This window comes from Primulina tabacum, chromosome 10 (assembly GCF_025594145.1).
Source record: "Primulina tabacum isolate GXHZ01 chromosome 10, ASM2559414v2, whole genome shotgun sequence".
Taxonomy (NCBI): Eukaryota; Viridiplantae; Streptophyta; class Magnoliopsida; order Lamiales; family Gesneriaceae; genus Primulina; species Primulina tabacum.
Window position 1 is genome coordinate 40,502,394 of NC_134559.1, and position 13,132 is coordinate 40,515,525.

The 13,132-nt window shown below is 44.4% G+C and overlaps 15 non-coding genes across 15 annotated transcripts; 6 read left to right on the plus strand and 9 right to left on the minus strand.

The window, feature by feature from the left end:
* Positions 1-507: 507 nt before the first annotated feature.
* On the minus strand, positions 508-625 carry LOC142510529 (5S ribosomal RNA). The gene has a single exon (XR_012808636.1). It is a non-coding gene; the product is annotated as a 5S ribosomal RNA (ribosomal RNA).
* Positions 626-1,309: 684 nt separating this feature from the next.
* LOC142512656 (5S ribosomal RNA) lies at positions 1,310-1,427 on the minus strand. Its single transcript, XR_012808863.1, has one exon. It is a non-coding gene; the product is annotated as a 5S ribosomal RNA (ribosomal RNA).
* A 685-nt stretch (positions 1,428-2,112) lies between these two features.
* Positions 2,113-2,231, minus strand: LOC142506287 (5S ribosomal RNA). Its single transcript, XR_012804582.1, has one exon. It is a non-coding gene; the product is annotated as a 5S ribosomal RNA (ribosomal RNA).
* A 684-nt stretch (positions 2,232-2,915) lies between these two features.
* LOC142513596 (5S ribosomal RNA) lies at positions 2,916-3,034 on the minus strand. The gene has a single exon (XR_012809535.1). It is a non-coding gene; the product is annotated as a 5S ribosomal RNA (ribosomal RNA).
* A 683-nt stretch (positions 3,035-3,717) lies between these two features.
* LOC142509714 (5S ribosomal RNA) lies at positions 3,718-3,836 on the minus strand. The gene has a single exon (XR_012807874.1). It is a non-coding gene; the product is annotated as a 5S ribosomal RNA (ribosomal RNA).
* Positions 3,837-4,520: 684 nt separating this feature from the next.
* Positions 4,521-4,639, minus strand: LOC142514090 (5S ribosomal RNA). Its single transcript, XR_012810001.1, has one exon. It is a non-coding gene; the product is annotated as a 5S ribosomal RNA (ribosomal RNA).
* Positions 4,640-5,322: 683 nt separating this feature from the next.
* LOC142513665 (5S ribosomal RNA) lies at positions 5,323-5,440 on the minus strand. The gene has a single exon (XR_012809600.1). It is a non-coding gene; the product is annotated as a 5S ribosomal RNA (ribosomal RNA).
* A 683-nt stretch (positions 5,441-6,123) lies between these two features.
* On the minus strand, positions 6,124-6,242 carry LOC142515079 (5S ribosomal RNA). The gene has a single exon (XR_012810941.1). It is a non-coding gene; the product is annotated as a 5S ribosomal RNA (ribosomal RNA).
* A 684-nt stretch (positions 6,243-6,926) lies between these two features.
* On the minus strand, positions 6,927-7,045 carry LOC142507954 (5S ribosomal RNA). Its single transcript, XR_012806189.1, has one exon. It is a non-coding gene; the product is annotated as a 5S ribosomal RNA (ribosomal RNA).
* Positions 7,046-8,230: 1,185 nt separating this feature from the next.
* LOC142517430 (5S ribosomal RNA) lies at positions 8,231-8,349 on the plus strand. Its single transcript, XR_012813177.1, has one exon. It is a non-coding gene; the product is annotated as a 5S ribosomal RNA (ribosomal RNA).
* Positions 8,350-9,033: 684 nt separating this feature from the next.
* On the plus strand, positions 9,034-9,152 carry LOC142513877 (5S ribosomal RNA). Its single transcript, XR_012809800.1, has one exon. It is a non-coding gene; the product is annotated as a 5S ribosomal RNA (ribosomal RNA).
* A 684-nt stretch (positions 9,153-9,836) lies between these two features.
* Positions 9,837-9,955, plus strand: LOC142516973 (5S ribosomal RNA). The gene has a single exon (XR_012812739.1). It is a non-coding gene; the product is annotated as a 5S ribosomal RNA (ribosomal RNA).
* Positions 9,956-10,639: 684 nt separating this feature from the next.
* Positions 10,640-10,758, plus strand: LOC142507940 (5S ribosomal RNA). Its single transcript, XR_012806176.1, has one exon. It is a non-coding gene; the product is annotated as a 5S ribosomal RNA (ribosomal RNA).
* Positions 10,759-11,442: 684 nt separating this feature from the next.
* Positions 11,443-11,561, plus strand: LOC142508766 (5S ribosomal RNA). The gene has a single exon (XR_012806969.1). It is a non-coding gene; the product is annotated as a 5S ribosomal RNA (ribosomal RNA).
* A 684-nt stretch (positions 11,562-12,245) lies between these two features.
* LOC142507180 (5S ribosomal RNA) lies at positions 12,246-12,364 on the plus strand. Its single transcript, XR_012805442.1, has one exon. It is a non-coding gene; the product is annotated as a 5S ribosomal RNA (ribosomal RNA).
* The last annotated feature ends 768 nt before the right edge of the window (positions 12,365-13,132 follow it).

The window sequence follows — 13,132 nt, forward strand, 5'->3', positions numbered from 1 at the left end:
GTAAATTATGGATAAAACAGTCGAAATAATTGTTTTTAATGAGTTAACCGTCTCCGGAGTAATCTGCGTCATACCCTTCCGCACAGAACCGGCTCACGACAACAAAAATCGATAAATGTTCCCAGAAAATAGAAAAAAAATAAGAAGAAGGAAATAACGAATGTAAAGCTATTATTATGCCTGGGATACGATAAAATGGAACCGGAATCGAATTTCGAACTTCCTAAGCGGATTTCTCGAGGAAACGAAAGCTTAACAGAAGCGTTAAATCGCAAATTAGAGGGTCTTAGAGAAGGAATTCGGCTAAAATCTCGTCAGCTCATTGCGTAGTAATGAGTCTCGTCCGTTTGCCCGTTTACAATCAAATTAGCCTACAATTTTGTCCAAATCCGGCAGTGCCCGAGCTACTTTCATTTCACATGTCTTATCTGGTCCCGATCGAGATTCAGATGATTTGAGCCGAAAATCGTCTGTCAACAAGTAATCAAAAATAGAAAAACACGAAAAGGGGTGCAACACGAGGACTTCCCAGGGGTCACCCATCCTAGTACTGCTCTCGCCCAAGCACGCTTAACTTCGGAGTTCTGATGGGATCCGGTGCATTAGTGCTGGTATGATCGCACCCGACATTGAGTGGGATGTTTATTCTTATATCCCTCGAGTACGTGTGGAGCGGGCGGCGATGGACAACACGCGGCACTGCTCTCGCCCAATCATAACCATGAAGTTAAGCGTTCTGGCGCGATGGCAGAGCTAGGATGGGTGACCTCCCTGGAAGACCTCGTGTCGCGACCGGTTACGTAAATTATGGTTAAAACAGTCGAAATAATTGTTTTTAATGAGTTAACCGTCTCCGGAGTAATCTGCGTCATACCCTTCCGCACAGAACCGGCTCACGACAACAAAAATCGATAAATGTTCCCAGAAAATAGAAAAAAAATAAGAAGAAGGAAATAACGAATGTAAAGCTATTATTATGCCTGGGATACGATAAAATGGAACCGGAATCGAATTTCGAACTTCCTAAGCGGATTTCTCGAGGAAACGAAAGCTTAACAGAAGCGTTAAATCGCAAATTAGAGGGTCTTATAGAAGGAATTCGGCTAAAATCTCGTCAACTCATTGCGTAGTAATGAGTCTCGTCCGTTTGCCCGTTTACAATCAAATTAGCCTACAATTTTGTCCAAATCCGGCAGTGCCCGAGGCTACTTTCATTTCACATGTCTTATCTGGTCCCGATCGAGATTCAGATGATTTGAGCCGAAAATCGTCTGTCAACAAGTAATCAAAAATAGAAAAACACTAAAAAGGGATGCAACACGAGGACTTCCCAGGGGTCACCCATCCTAGTACTTCTCTCGCCCAAGCACGCTTAACTTCGGAGTTCTGATGGGATCCGGTGCATTAGTGCTGGTATGATCGCACCCGACATTGAGTGGGATGTTTATTCTTATATCCCTCGAGTACGTGTGGAGCGGGCGGCGATGGACAACACTGCGGCACTGCTCTCGCCCAATCATAACCACTGAAGTTAAGCATTCTGGCGCGATGGCAGAGCTAGGATGGGTGACCTCCCTGGGAAGACCTCGTGTCGCGATCGTTTACGTAAATTATGGATTAAAACAGTCTAAATAATTGTTTTTAATTAGTTAACCGTCTCCGGAGTAATCTGCGTCATACCCTTCCGCACAGAACCGGCTGCACGACAACAAAAATCGATAAATGTTCCCAGAAAATAGAATAAAAATAAGAAGAAGGAAATAACGAATGTAAAGCTATTATTAAGTCTGGGATACGATAAAATGGAACCGAATCGAATTTCGAACTTCCTAAGCGGATTTCTCGAGGAAACGAAAGCTTAACAGAAGCGGTAAATCGCAAATTAGAGGGTCTTAGAGAAGGAATTCGGCTAAAATCTCGTCAGCTCATTGCGTAGTAATGAGTCTCGTCCGTTTGCCCGTTTACAATCAAATTAGCCTACAATTTTGTCCAAATCCGGCAGTGCCCGAGCTACTTTCATTTCACATGTCTTATCTGGTCCCGATCGATATTCAGATGATTTGAGCCGAAAATCGTCTGTCACCAAGTAATCAAAAATAGAAAAACACGAATAAGGTGCAAAACGAGGACTTCCCAGGGGGTGACCCATCCTAGTACTGCTCTAGTCCAAGCACGCTTAACTTCGGAGTTCTGATGGAATCCGGTGCATTAGTGCTGGTATGATCGCACCCGACATTGAGTGGGATGTTTATTCTTATATCCCTCGAGTACGTGTGGAGCGGGCGGCGATGGACAACACGCGGCACTGCTCTCGCCCAATCATAACCATGAAGTTAAGCGTTCTGGCGCGATGGTAGAGCTAGGATGGGTGACCTCCCTGGGAAGACCTCGTGTCGCGACCGGTTACGTAAATTATGGATTAAAACAGTCGAAATAATTGTTTTTAATGAGTTAACCGTCTCCGGAGTAATCTGCGTCATACCCTTCCGCACAGAACCGGCTCACGACAACAAAAATCGATAAATGTTCCCAGAAAATAGAAAAAAAATAAGAAGAAGGAAATAACGAATGTAAAGCTATTATTATGCCTGGGATACGATAAAATGGAACCGGAATCGAATTTCGAACTTCCTAAGCGGATTTCTCGAGGAAACGAAAGCTTAACAGAAGCGGTAAATCGCAAATTAGAGGGTCTTAGAGAAGGAATTCGGCTAAAATCTCGTCAGCTCATTGCGTAGTAATGAGTCTAGTCCGTTTGCCCGTTTACAATCAAATTAGCCTACAATTTTGTCCAAATCCGGCAGTGCCCGAGCTACTTTCATTTCACATGTCTTATCTGGTCCCGATCGAGATTCAGATGATTTGAGCCGAAAATCGTCTGTCAACAAGTAATCAAAAATAGAAAAACACGAAAAGGTGTGCAACACGAGGACATCCCAGGGGGTCACCCATCCTAGTACTGCTCTCGCCCAAGCACGCTTAACTTCGGAGTTCTGATGGGATCCGGTGCATTAGTGCTGGTATGATCGCACCCGACATTGAGTGGGATGTTTATTCTTATATCCCTCGAGTACGTGTGGAGCGGGCGGCGATGGACAACACGCGGCACTGCTCTCGCCCAATCATAACCATGAAGTTAAGCGTTCTAGCGCGATGGCAGAGCTAGGATGGGTGACCTCCCTGGGAAGACCTCGTGTCGCGATCGTTTACGTAAATTATGGATAAAACAGTCGAAATAATTGTTTTTAATGAGTTAACCGTCTCCGGAGTAATCTGCGTCATACCCTTCCGCACAGAACCGGCTCACGACAACAAAAATCGATAAATGTTCCCAGAAAATAGAAAAAAAATAAGAAGAAGGAAATAACGAATGTAAAGCTATTATTATGCCTGGGATACGATAAAATGGAACCGGAATCGAATTTCGAACTTCCTAAGCGGATTTCTCGAGGAAACGAAAGCTTAACAGAAGCGTTAAATCGCAAATTAGAGGGTCTTAGAGAAGGAATTCGGCTAAAATCTCGTCAGCTCATTGCGTAGTAATGAGTCTCGTCCGTTTGCTCGTTTACAATCTAATTAGCCTACAATTTTGTCCAAATCCGGCAGTGCCCGAGCTACTTTCATTTCACATGTTTTATCTGGTCCCGATCGAGATTCAGATTATTTGAGCCGAAAATCGTCTGTCAACAAGTAATCAAAAATAGAAAAACACGAAAAGGGGTGCAACACGAGGACTTCCAAGGAGGTCACCCATCCTAGTACTGCTCTCGCCCAAGCACGCTTAACTTCGGAGTTCTGATGGGATCCGGTGCATTAGTGCTGGTATGATCGCACACGACATTGAGTGGGATGTTTATTCTTATATCCCTCGAGTACGTGTGGAGCGGGCGGCGATGGACAACACGCGGCACTGCTCTCGCCCAATCATAACCATGAAGTTAAGCGTTCTGGCGCAATGGCAGAGGTAGGATGGGTGACCTCCCTGGGAAGACCTCGTGTCGCGATCGTTTACGTAAATTATGGATAAAACAGTCGAAATAATTGTTTTTAATGAGTTAACCGTCTCCGGAGTAATCTGCGTCATACCCTTTCGCACAGAACCGGCTCACGACAACAAAAATCGATAAATGTTCCCAGAAAATAGAAAAAAAAATAAGAAGAAGAAAATAACGAATGTAAAGCTATTATTATGCCTGGGATACGATAAAATGGAACCAGAATCGAATTTCGAACTTCCTAAGCGGATTTCTCGAGGAAACGAAAGCTTAACAGAAGCGTTAAATCGCAAATTAGAGGGTCTTAGAGAAGGAATTCGGCTAAAATCTCGTCAGCTCATTGCGTAGTAATGAGTCTCGTCCGTTTGCCCGTTTACAATCAAATTAGCCTACAATTTTGTCCAAATCTGGCAGTGCCCGAGCTACTTTCATTTCACATGTCTTATCTGGTCCCGATCGAGATTCAGATGATTTGAGCCGAAAATCGTCTGTCAACAAGTAATCAAAAATAGAAAAACACGAAAAGGGGTGCAACACGAGGACTTCCCAGGGGTCACCCATCCTAGTACTGCTCTCGCCCAAGCACGCTTAACTTCGGAGTTCTGATGGGATCCGAGTGCATTAGTGCTGGTATGATCGCACCCGACATTGAGTGGGATGTTTATTCTTATATCCCTCGAGTACGTGTGGAGCGGGCGGCGATGGACAACACGCGGCACTGCTCTCGCCCAATCATAACCATGAAGTTAAGCGTTCTGGCGCGATGGCAGAGCTAGGATGGGTGACCTCCTGGAAAGACCTCGTTGTCGCGATCGGTTACGTAAATTATGGTTAAAAAAGTCGAAATAATTGTTTTTAATGAGTTAACCGTCTCCGAAGTAATCTGCGTCATACCCTTCCGCACAGAACCGGCTCACGACAACAAAAATCGATAAATGTTCCCAGAAAATAGAAAAAAAATAAGAAGAAGGAAATAACGAATGTAAAGCTATTATTATGCCTGGGATACGATAAAATGGAACCGGAATCGAATTTTGAACTTCCTAATCGGATTTCTCGAGGAAACGAAAGCTTAACAGAAGCGTTAAATCGCAAATTAGAGGGTCTTATAGAAGGAATTCGGCTAAAATCTCGTCAACTCATTGCGTAGTAATGAGTCTCGTCTGTTTGCCCGTTTACAATCAAATTAGCCTACAATTTTGTCCAAATCCGGCAGTGCCGGGCTACTTTCATTTCACATGTCTTATCTCGGTCCCGATCGAGATTCAGATGATTTGAGCCGAAAATCGTCTGTCAACAAGTAATCAAAAATAGAAAAACACTAAAAAGGGAGCAACACGAGGACTTCCCAGGGGTCACCCATCCTAGTACTGCTCTCGCCCAAGCACGCTTAACTTCGGAGTTCTGATGGGATCCGGTGCATTAGTGCTGGTATGATCGCACCCGACATTGAGTGGGATGTTTATTCTTATATCCCTCGAGTACGTGTGGAGCGGGCGGCGATGGACAACATGCGGCACTGCTCTCGCCCAATCATAACCACGAAGTTAAGCATTCTGGCGCGATGGCAGAGCTAGGATGGGTGACCTCTCTGGGAAGACCTCGTGTCGCGATCGTTTACGTAAATTATGGATAAAACAGTCTAAATAATTGTTTTTAATTAGTTAACCGTCTCCGGAGTAATCTGCGTTATACCCTTCCGCACAGAACCGGCTGACGACAACAAAAATCGATAAATGTTCCCAGAAAATAGAATAAAAATAAGAAGAAGGAAATAACGAATGTAAAGCTATTATTAAGTCTGGGATACGATAAAATGGAACCGAAATCGAATTTCGAACTTCCTAAGCGGATTTCTCGAGGAAACGAAAGCTTAACAGAAGCGGTAAATCGCAAATTAGAGGGTCTTAGAGAAGGAATTCGGCTAAAATCTCGTCAGCTCATTGCGTAGTAATGAGTCTCGTCCGTTTGCCCGTTTACAATAAAATTAGCCTACAATTTTGTCAAAATCCGGCAGTGCCCGAGCTACTTTCATTTCACATGTCTTATCTGGTCCCGATCGATATTCAGATGATTTGAGCCGAAAATCGTCTGTCACCAAGTAATCAAAAATAGAAAAACACGAAAAGGGGTGCAACACGAGGACTTCCCAGGGGGTGACCCATCCTAGTACTGCTCTAGTCCAAGCACGCTTAACTTCGGAGTTCTGATGGAATCCGGTGCATTAGTGCTGGTATGATCGCACCCGACATTGAGTGGGATGTTTATTCTTATATCCCTCGAGTACGTGTGGAGCGGGCGGCGATGGACAACACGCGGCACTGCTCTCGCCCAATCATAACCATGAAGTTAAGCGTTCTGGCGCGATGGTAGAGCTAGGATGGGTGACCTCCCTGGGAAGACCTCGTGTCACGACCGGTTACGTAAATTATGGTTAAAACAGTCGAAATAATTTTTTTTAATGAGTTAACCGTCTCCGGAGTAATCTGCGTCATACCCTTCCGCACAGAACCGGCTCACGACAACAAAAATCGATAAATGTTCCCAGAAAATAGAAAAAAAATTATGAAGAAGGAAATAACGAATGTAAAGCTATTATTATGCCTGGGATACGATAAAATGGAACCGGAATCGAATTTCGAACTTCCTAAGCGGATTTCTCGAGGAAACGAAAGCTTAACAGAAGCGGTAAATCGCAAATTAGAGGGTCTTAGAGAAGGAATTCGGCTAAAATCTCGTCAGCTCATTGCGTAGTAATGAGTCTAGTCCGTTTGCCCGTTTAAAATCAAATTAGCCTACAATTTTGTCCAAATCCGGCAGTGCCCGAGCTACTTTCATTTCACATGTCTTATCTTGTCCCGATCGAGATTCAGATGATTTGAGCCGAAAATCGTCTGTCAACAAGTAATCAAAAATAGAAAAACACGAAAAGGTCTGCAACACGAGGACATCCCAGGGGATCACCCATCCAAGTACTGCTCTCGCACAAGCACGCTTAACTTCGGAGTTCTGATGGGATCCGGTGCATTAGTGCTGGTATGATCGCACCCGACATTGAGTGGGATGTTTATTCTTATATCCCTCGAGTACGTGTGGAGCGGGCGGCGATGGACAACACGCGGCACTGCTCTCGCCCAATCATAACCATGAAGTTAAGCGTTCTAGCTCGATGGCAGAGCTAGGATGGGTGACCTCCCTGGGAAGACCTCGTGTCGCGACCGTTTACGTAAATTATGGATAAAACAGTCGAAATAATTGTTTTTAATGAGTTAACCGTCTCCGGAGTAATCTGCGTCATACCCTTCCGCACAGAACCGGCTCACGACAACAAAAATCGATAAATGTTCCCAGAAAATAGAAAAAAAATTATGAAGAAGGAAATAACAAATGTAAAGCTATTATTATGCCTGGGATACGACAAAATGGAACCGGAATCGAAATTCGAACTTCCTCAGCGGATTTCTCGAGGAAACGAAAGCTTAACAAAGCGTGCTTGGGCGAGAGCAGTACTAGGATGGGTGACCCCCTGGGAAGTCCTCGTGTTGCATCCTTTTTCGTGTTTTTCTATTTTTGATTACTTGTTGACAGACGATTTTCGGCTCAAATCATCTGAATCTCGATCGGGACCAGATAAGACATGTAAAATGAAAGTAGCTCGGGCACTGCCGGATTTGGACAAAATTGTAGGCTAATTTGATTGTAAACGGGCAACCGGACGAGACTCATTCCTAAGCAATGAGCTGACGAGATTTTAGCCGAATTCCTTCTCTAAGACCCTCTAATTTGCGATTTACCGCTTCTGTTAAGCTTTCGTTTCCTCGAGAAATCCGCTTAGGAAGTTCGAAATTCGATTCCGGTTCCATTTTATCGTATCCGAGGCATAATAATAGCTTTACATTCGTTATTTCCTTCTTCTTATTTTTTTTTCTATTTTCTGGGAACATTTATCGATTTTTGTTGTCGTGAGCCGGTTCTGTGCGGAAGGGTATGACGCAGATTACTCCGGAGACGGTTAACTCATTAAAAACAATTATTTCGACTGTTTTATCCATAATTTACGTAAACGGTCGCGACACGAGGTCTTCCCAGGGAGGTCACCCATCCTAGCTCTGCCATCGCGCCAGAACGCTTAACTTCATGGTTATGATTGGGCGAGAGCAGTGCCGCGTGTTGTCCATCGCCGCCCGCTCCACACGTACTCGAGGGATATAAGAATAAACATCCCACTCAATGTCGGGTGCGATCTTACGAGCACTAATGCACCGGATCCCATCAGAACTCCGAAGTTAAGCGTGCTTGGGCGAGAGCAGTACTAGGATGGGTAACACCCTGGGAAGTCCTCGTGTTGCACCCTTTTTCGTGTTTTTCTATTTTTGATTACTTGTTGACAGACGATTTTCGGCTCAAATCATCTGAATCTCGATCGGGACCAGATAAGACATGTGAAATGAAAGTAGCTCGGGCACTGCCGGATTTGGACAAAATTGTAGGCTAATTTGATTGTAAACGGGCAAACGGACGAGACTCATTACTAAGCAATGAGCTGACGAGATTTTAGCCGAATTCCTTCTCTAAGACCCTCTAATTTGCGATTTACCGCTTCTGTTAAGCTTTCGTTTCCTCGAGAAATCCGCTTAGGAAGTTCGAAATTCGATTCCGGTTCCATTTTATCGTATCCCAGGCATAATAATAGCTTTACATTCGTTATTTCCTTCTTCTTATATTTTTTTCTATTTTCTGGGAACATTTATCGATTTTTGTTGTCGTGAGCCGGTTCTGTGCGGAAGGGTATGACGCAGATTACTCCGGAGACGGTTAACTAATTTAAAACAATTATTTCGACTGTTTTATCCATAATTTACGTAAACGATCGCGACACGAGGTCTTCTAAGGGAGGTCACCCATACTACCTCTGCCATCGCGCCAGAACGCTTAACTTCATAGTTATGATTGGGCGAAAGCAGTGCCGCGTGTTGTCCATCGCCGCCCGCTCCACACGTACTCGAGGGATATAAGAATAAACATCCCACTCAATGTCGGGTGCGATCATACGAGCACTAATGTACCGGATCCCATCAGAACTCCGAAGTTAAGCGTGCTTGGGCGAGAGCAGTACTAGGATGGGTGACCCCCTGGGAAGTCCTCGTGTTGCATCCTTCTTCGTGTTTTTCTATTTTTGATTACTTGTTGACAGACGATTTTCGGCTCAAATCATCTGAATCTCGATCGGGACCAGATAAGACATGTGAAATGAAAGTAGCTCGGGCACTGCCGGATTTGGACAAAATTGTAGGCTAATTTGATTGTAAACGGGTAAACGGACGAGACTCATTACTAAGCAATGAGCTGACGAGATTTTAGCCGAATTTCTTCTCTAAGACCCTCTAATTTGCGATTTACCGCTTTTGTTAAGCTTTCGTTTCCTCGAGAAATCCGCTTAGGAAGTTCGAAATTCGATTCCGGTTCCATTTTATCGTATCCCAGGCATTATAATAGCTTTACATTCGTTATTTCCTTCTTCTTATTTTTTTTTCTATTTTCTGGGAACATTTATCGATTTTTGTTGTCGTGAGCCGGTTCTGTGCGGAAGGGTATGACGCAGATTACTCCGGAGACGGTTAACTAATTTAAAACAATTATTTCGACTGTTTTATCCATAATTTACGTAAACGGTCGCGATACGAGGTCTTCCCAGGGAGGTCACCCATCCTAGCTCTGCCATCGCGCCAGAACGCTTAACTTCATGGTTATGATTGGGCGAGAGCAGGGCCGCGTGTTGTCCATCGCCGCCCGCTCCACACGTACTCGAAGGATATAAGAATAAACATATCACTCATTATCGGGTGCGATCATACCAGCACTAATGCACCGGATCCCATCAGAACTCCGAAGTTAAGCGTGCTTGGGCGAGAGCAGTACTAGGATGGGTGACCCCCTGGGAAGTCCTCGTGTTGCACCCTTTTTCGTGTTTTTCTATTTTTGATTACTTGTTGACAGACGATTTTCGGCTCAAATCATCTGAATCTCGATCGGGACCAAATAAGACATGTGAAATGAAAGTAGCTCGGGCACTGCCGGATTTGGACAAAATTGTAGGCTGATTTGATTGTAAACGGGCAAACGGACGATACTCATTACTACGCAATAAGCTGACGAGATTTTAGCCGAATTCCTTCTCTAAGACCCTCTAATTTGCGATTTACCGCTTCTGTTAAGCTTTCGTTTCCTCGAGAAATCCGCTTAGGAAGTTCGAAATTCGATTCCGGTTCCATTTTATCGTATCCGAGGCATAATAATAGCTTTACATTCGTTATTTCCTTCTTCTTATTTTTTTTTCTATTTTCTGGGAACATTTATCGATTTTTGTTGTCGTGAGCCGGTTCTGTGTGGAAGGGTATGACGCAGATTACTCCCGAGACGGTTAACTCATTAAAAACAATTATTTCGACTGTTTTATCCATAATTTACGTAAACGGTCGCGACACGAGGTCTTCCCAGGGAGGTCACCCATCCTAGCTCTGCCATCGCGCCAGAACGCTTAACTTTATGGTTATGATTGGGCGAGAGCAGTGCCGCGTGTTGTCCATCGCCGTTCGCTCCACACGTACTCGAGGGATATAAGAATAAACATCCCACTCAATGTCGGGTGCGATCTTACGAGCACTAATGCACCGGATCCCATCAGAACTCCGAAGTTAAGCGTGATTGGGCGAGAGCAGTACTAGGATGGGTGACACCCTGGGAAGTCCTCGTGTTGCACCCTTTTTCGTGTTTTTCTATTTTTGATTACTTGTTGACAGACGATTTTCGGCTCAAATCATCTGAATCTCGATCGGGACCAGATAAGACATGTGAAATGAAAGTAGCTCGGGCACTGCCGGATTTGGACAAAATTGTAGGCTAATTTGATTGTAAACGGACAAACGGACGAGACTCATTACTAAGCAATGAGCTGACGAGATTTTAGCCGAATTCCTTCTCTAAGACCCTCTAATTTGCGATTTACCGCTTCTGTTAAGCTTTCGTTTCCTCGAGAAATCCGCTTAGGAAGTTCGAAATTCGATTCCGGTTCCATTTTATCGTATCCCAGGCATAATAATAGCTTTACATTCGTTATTTCCTTCTTCTTATTTTTTTTTCTATTTTCTGGGAACATTTATCGATTTTTGTTGTCGTGAGCCGGTTCTGTGCGGAAGGGTATGACGCAGATTACTCCGGAGACGGTTAACTAATTTAAAACAATTATTTCGACTGTTTTATCCATAATTTACGTAAACGATCGCGACACGAGGTCTTCTAAGGGAGGTCACCCATACTACCTCTGCCATCGCGCCAGAACGCTTAACTTCGTAGTTATGATTGGGCGAAAGCAGTGCCGCGTGTTGTCCATCGCCGCCCGCTCCACACGTACTCGAGGGATATAAGAATAAACATCCCACTCAATGTCGGGTGCGATCATACCAGCACTAATGCACCGGATCCCATCAGAACTCCGAAGTTAAGCGTGCTTGGGCGAGAGCAGTACTAGGATGGATGACCCCCTGGGAAGTCCTCGTGTTGCACCCTTTTTCGTGTTTTTCTATTTTTGATTACTTGTTGACAGACGATTTTCGGCTCAAATCATCTGAATCTCGATCGGGACCAAATAAGACATGTGAAATGAAAGTAGCTCGGGCACTGCCGGATTTGGACAAAATTGTAGGCTGATTTGATTGTAAACGGGCAAACGGACGATACTCATTACTACGCAATAAGCTGACGAGATTTTAGCCGAATTCCTTCTCTAAGACCCTCTAATTTGCGATTTACCGTTTCTGTTAAGCTTTCGTTTCCTCGAGAAATCCGCTTTGGAAGTTCGAAATTCGATTCCGGTTCCATTTTATTGTATCCGAGGCATAATAATAGCTTTACATTCGTTATTTCCTTCTTCTTATTTTTTTTTCTATTTTCTGGTAACATTTATCGATTTTTGTTGTCGTGAGCCGGTTCTGTGTGGAAGGGTATGACGCAGATTACTCCCGAGACGGTTAACTCATTAAAAACAATTATTTCGACTGTTTTATCCATAATTTACGTAAACGGTCGCGACACGAGGTCTTCCCAGGGAGGTCACCCATCCAAGCTCTGCCATCGCGCCAGAACACTTAACTTCATGGTTATGATTGGGCGAGAGCAGTGCCGCGTGTTGTCCATCGCCGCCCGCTCCACACGTACTCGAGGGATATAAGAATAAACATCCCACTCATTGTCGGGTGCGATCATACCAGCACTAATGCACCGGATCCCATCAGAACTCCGAAGTTAAGCGTGCTTGGGCGAGAGCAGTACTAAGATGGGTGACCCCCTGGGAAGTCCTCGTGTTGCACCCTTTTTCGTATTTTTCTATTTTTGATTACTTGTTGACAGTCGTCTCAAATCATCTGAATCTCGATCGGGACCAAATAAGACATGTGAAATGAAAGTAGCTCGGGCACTGCCGGATTTGGACAAAATTGTAGGCTAATTTGATTGTAAACGGGCAAACGGACGAGACTCATTACTAAGCAATGAGCTGACGAGATTTTAGCCGAATTTCTTCTCTAAGACCCTCTAATTTGCGATTTACCGCTTCTGTTAAGCTTTCGTTTCCTCGAGAAATCCGCTTAGGAAGTTCGAAATTCGATTCCGGTTCCATTTTATCGTATCCCAGGCATAATAATAACTTTACATTCGTTATTTCCTTCTTATTTTTTTTTCTATTTTCTGGGAACATTTATCGATTTTTGTTGTCGTGAGCCGGTTCTGTGCGGAAGGGTATGACGCAGATTACTCCCGAGACGGTTAACTCATTAAAAACAATTATTTCGACTGTTTTATCCATAATTTACGTAAACGGTCGCGACACGAGGTCTTCCCAGGGAGGTCACCCATCCAAGCTCTGCCATCGCGCCAGAACGCTTAACTTCATGGTTATGATTGGGCGAGAGCAGTGCCGCGTGTTGTCCATCGCCGCCCGCTCCACACGTACTCGAGGGATATAAAAATAAACATCCCACCCATTGTCGTGTGCGATCATACCAGCACTAATGCACCGGATCCCATCAGAACTCCGAAGTTAAGCGTGCTTGGGCGAGAGCAGGACAGAGGATGGGTGACCC